The sequence below is a fragment of the Jatropha curcas genome, chromosome 7 (assembly GCF_041381405.1).
Source record: "Jatropha curcas cultivar XTBG-Jc1 chromosome 7, XTBG_Jcur_1.0, whole genome shotgun sequence".
Taxonomy (NCBI): Eukaryota; Viridiplantae; Streptophyta; class Magnoliopsida; order Malpighiales; family Euphorbiaceae; genus Jatropha; species Jatropha curcas.
The window spans coordinates 16,806,243-16,811,469 of NC_143157.1; the positions used below are offsets into that span (position 1 = coordinate 16,806,243).

The window sequence follows — 5,227 nt, forward strand, 5'->3', positions numbered from 1 at the left end:
AAATTTATTTTAATATATACTAATATAATTACTATTTAATAAATTTATCAAATTGGGATTCAGTTGACAGAAACAAAAGAAGATTATGATAGAATAATAAATATGGGAAATGTATAGATTAAAGGATAAAACTTGCATACACCCCCAAGCCTAAGCATGATTACGGAGAACCGCCGGTTTCAGTTTCAAGGCCACTACTTCTAATTATAAAAAATGTAAAATTAAAATCGAACCGCTTTTAGGCAGTTTCTAAGATAGTTTTAGAACCATAATTTTGGCTTTGTTATGATTTTAAATCGAAAATAAATAATTTATTTTTAAACTGATTTTTAGATTTGTAGCATGAATAAATAATAATAATAATAATAATAATAGATATTACTATTGAAAAAAACTAAACCAATTTAATAATAATTCTTAAAAAATTATTTAAAAAAATATAATAAAACAAAACAATAAATTGAAATTTTTTTTGAGAACATGTTTTTCAAGGTTTCAAATTGGAACTACCGGTTTCAGTTTTAAAAAACTGAAGAATCAGAATCGAACCTTAAATACACGGTTTCGATTTGAAACTAATAACCATTGACCAATTTGATTGGTTTGGTGCCAGTTTTGACTAATTCAGTTTCAATTCAGTTTTGGTTTGAAATGGAACTGTGGTCATGTCTACCAAGCTAATTAAAAATATTGTTACTGTTTTTTTCCCACTGAACCATTAAAAATACCCTCTTCTGAATAAAAAAAAACTGTTTTTGATTAATTTGGTATAAGGGCCGCCCATACACTGGCATAGGTAAGTCCTTCGGTGAATTAAATTAGCTTATTAGACGTTACACTGTAATAGAAGTGTTTGGATTCTTATTACATTATACCAGCTCTCATTTAGCTTCACTCTTCAACGTTAGGCGCTGTGATTTTGTTTCAAGTGTGATTTTGATGTCAATTGCAGCCAAGTAAATATAAACTGTCCTTTCATCTCAATGGATAAGTAAAGCATACAAACACAGGTGCAAATGAAGGTGATAAATAAGAAACTCTTCTTATAAGAGCACCAACTTCAATTTGTAGCTTTAGCCTTTACAGTGATAGCATTAGAATCATGCAGTACTTCAGTTTGCCTATTTTCTTCAACAGCGTTCAACCCATTAGAAGCCATAACAATCTTCTCTCTATATTCATTGCTTCTCATAACTCTCATAACGCTATTGATCTTTGGAGGCTTCTTTTCATGTTTTGTTTGTGGCGCAGATCGATTCGTAGCACATTTTCTGATCCAAAAAAACCCAAAATAAACTGTCATATGAAAGTATATATAAATAAACAGCAATAGAACTCAGAAGTGGAAGATCAACGTACATAGTAGAAGCTTTATTTCTCTGGTATGACTTGAAGTTTGGCAAATGGACAGTGGCCTTCGGCAAGAAGGTGCTACCCGCAAGGGCCATGAACGGATCGATATAGGAATTCTTTTTTTTGCTTTCTAAACTCTCTTATTTGGATTGCACTGATCTATGCGAATGAGCAACTGAATCTAGCTAGAGAGTCATTTTATAGGCAAAAGCTTCCCTACAACTTCAATTATGAGAATGTTTTATGTGGTGTATGAGCCTATTCACGCACCAAACTAATCTAAGTGGCTATTCGGGCATTTCTCACCGTTCATTGAAAAAAAAAATATAAAAAAAACGGACAAAAGAGTCCATGACAAAGTTTTTTGAATTACCGGTATCCGGACTCTATTATCAGAGATTGACTAATCCGGCTCAGAGTTTAGTCACAGTTATCCATTATTTTGTTGTACGACATACTATCGAAGATATTTAGTATTATTTAGTTATTTATCTGCACTATTTAGGTACCATATATTCAATTGATTGTAGACAAGATAATTAAGGGTTATTATAATTTTGAAATTTAAAGATTAAAGTGCGAATTTTTTTATTATTTTATTCTTAGACTTTGGAATTTTAGAATTTTATTATTAATTAAAATCTTTAATGGTTAAATATGGGAGAGATATTTGATAATTGGGATAACTTTTAACAACATAAAAAAATTAAGAAAAAAAGAGCAATTCTAAAGACTAGAACCTCTTTTCAATTTCTACTAAATAAAAATCTAAAAACACACAACTATAATAAATAGGCTCTTAAAATTCCTTTAATTTTGTTTTCAAGATAAATATAAGAATTATGAACCACGCAAAATCTTAGGATCTTTTTGAGTATTGGGAGAGGTGGGATTCAGTCACGATCCGTTTCTATGGACCGGACCGGCACTAGGGCCTAGGTAAGCTTAAGACCCCTGAGGCCCGTAGTAAACCTAAACCGTAAAATTCTACTATATCAATAAGAATTTCAAATTGCTAGCCCATAGTGCCACACATAATAAAACTCATAATTATATTATACTTCAGCCCAAATTTAATATATTAAACATTTCATAGTTCGGGCCCAATTGTAATACATTACATCCATAATTTGGGCTAGCAAATTCAAGCATTCTCATCAGTTTATTGATTATAATTCTACAACTGCAAAGTTCACTAATAGCTAAATACAATAAGTTCTCGTACATACAACTATTTAATGAATTAATTACTGAAGTAAAAGATTCTTTTCTAGCTTTGCGGTGAAGGACTATAATGTAACACCCTAGGCGAATCCCACATCGGTTAAGTGCAAGGTGCAAGTGATGTACATAAATATGTACAGACCTTAGACTGTTAAGAGGCCTTTTGGATGGTTTGGCCAGGGTGTAAGAAGGGTACGGGCCTACCTTGTGTCGGCACCCAGGAACAAAACTGTGCGAGCTTGTGATCTAAAGCGGACAATATCTTGGTCAGTCTGGGCTTGTGATCAAAAGCGAACAATATCTTGGTCCGTCTGGGCTATTACAGCTTGGTATCAGAGCCCAAGCCTTGTTCCTTTGTCCGGTGGTGGGGCAAACCTCAGTGAGGACGCTGAGCCCCGAAGGGGGGTGAATGTAACACCCTAGGCGAATCCCACATCACTTAAGTGCAAGGTGCAAGTGATGTACATAAGTCTGGACAAACCTTAGAATGTCAAGAGACCTTTTGGGTGGTCTGGCCAGGGTGTAAGGAGGGTACGGGCTTGTGACCCAAAGCGGACAATATTTTGGTTTGTCTGGGCTGTTACACACAGAGCTTTACCCGAGTAAAGGAAAATCTACTTCCTGGGAAAAATTAAAACAAGGACATGTGAGTTTATTAATGAAATTAATTATTGCACAACACACGCAATCACGCGGATGTGTAAATATCAATCTAGTCATCCGACTAGTTATATTATCACACAACTAGTTATATGATCACGCAATCAGTCACACACAATGGCATAACAACAGCATTCACAAACATTATCACCTTCACATAATCACAAACATTATCACCTTCACATAATCACATCAATGGCATAACAACAGCATTTACAAACATTATACCACATGACCCATTCTCTCATACCGTGTGCACCAAAGAGCTGATCCCCATACATGGCCGACCAGTTTAATCCCATACATGGCCGACAAGTCTAATCTTCACTTGACTAACCCTCTCATCCATGCCACATCATCATGTATCACCCATATCATATTATCAGGTGCACACGGGGGCGTCGATCTCCTCATACCTGGCCGACGGTCAAATTCCATATTTTCATCATTTCCAAGACCGTCCTCACAAACTCATAGTGACCCACTTCATCCCAAATCCACACAAATAAGGCATAGCAAATTTCACAACACAAATAACCAAACATTGTAATTAAATGCGAGCATATCAAGTAATCAACACTAGTATGCAAAAGCTCATATAAACATTCATATACCAATTTAAATAAATACTAAAGTATAAATAATAAAATAATATAATAATATAATAATTGATTCTTGAAAATAAATAAATGAATAAATAAATAAATAATAATACTAATAAATAAATAAAGGACTTTATTCTAAATATATCAAGGTATAGAATTAATCTAAATGAACCTATTAATTTAATTATTATATATGATTGGCCTAGATTCTGTCAGAATTTCAGTAGAATCTCCCCTAAAATTCGATTAAACCACAATTCAATAATACATTCTCAAAGCCCATCCATCGGGCAATTCACAACAACTTATCCCATCTGTCGTAATCATTGTCCATTCATCTAAACAATTACTCAGTTTACACAGTCCATCCGTCGGACATTCAATTAAATCAAATCTATCCTCCTTAATAACTCCCTCACCAATGCTCGCAAAGCCAAAGCCTACATAGTACATTTGGACTCTACAACATACAAATATATTACAAACATCATATTGAATTACACCTCTATTAACCATTCAACTAAAGACAATAAGGGCTAAAAACTCTTACCACTTTGTAGTCTTTGTTTTGCCAGTTTCACAACCTTTGTCCCACTGCACTTTGTATTGGATTGGAACATCTATACTATTAGAAATAATGTCGTGGTTGCCATTTGCCTCATCCCCCTACATTCCACAAAAAACCATATGTAAGTCACCATCCTCTATCCTACCATGTTGGTAGCTATACAAACCTAAACAATTATAATAATCTTTAATTCATATTTATCTGATGTCAATTAATTTTTTTCACTCATTACCTACCTAAACACTATCTTGCATTCCATTCTTCCATATAATTTTTACACCCATGATAAACCATTTCATATTTTTCATATCTCAAAGAAAGCCTAAGTTGAGGACTATGAGAATTATAAACCCTAGGGCACAGTAACACATACTAGGATCGTAATCAATTTGATTGAGCACGAACATAAAATCAGAGATTGTTTACCTGTTGTTAACAGATTGCTGCTTCTTCATGGCTCTCCATTTCTCAAAATTTTCTCTCTTCTTTCCTTCACCGACTACTCTCTATGGCTGCTCGCAATTTTCTTCCTCTCTTCCACCTCCTGTAGAAGGCTATTGGCAATTCCTCGCCTTCGCGTACAGTTGTAAACAATTCTCTCTCTCATTAGACAAACTCATTTTCGTCAAACTGAACACTTAAAATTGGAACCTATGCTTTTACACTTTTAACCTTCTCATTATGTACATATAATATACACATCCTTTTGTATAGTTCAAAGCATGACCCATTTTCTTTTTTTATTGGAATATAATATTACCCGAGGATGGTTCTCTTCGAACGATGTATATTAGCGTTATCTTTTTGGCATTTATTT

The 5,227-nt window shown here is 33.9% G+C and overlaps 2 long non-coding RNA genes across 2 annotated transcripts; both read right to left on the minus strand.

Annotated features, from left to right (window-relative positions):
* Window positions 1-957: 957 nt before the first annotated feature.
* On the minus strand, window positions 958-1,631 carry LOC149494793 (uncharacterized). The gene is made up of 2 exons (XR_016321657.1): window positions 1,360-1,631; window positions 958-1,271 (listed from the first exon to the last, which is right to left on the minus strand). It is a non-coding gene; the product is annotated as an uncharacterized LOC149494793 (long non-coding RNA).
* Window positions 1,632-2,430: 799 nt separating this feature from the next.
* Window positions 2,431-5,005, minus strand: LOC149494794 (uncharacterized). Its single transcript, XR_016321841.1, has 3 exons — window positions 4,837-5,005; window positions 4,393-4,508; window positions 2,431-3,198 (listed from the first exon to the last, which is right to left on the minus strand). It is a non-coding gene; the product is annotated as an uncharacterized LOC149494794 (long non-coding RNA).
* Window positions 5,006-5,227: the final 222 nt, after the last annotated feature.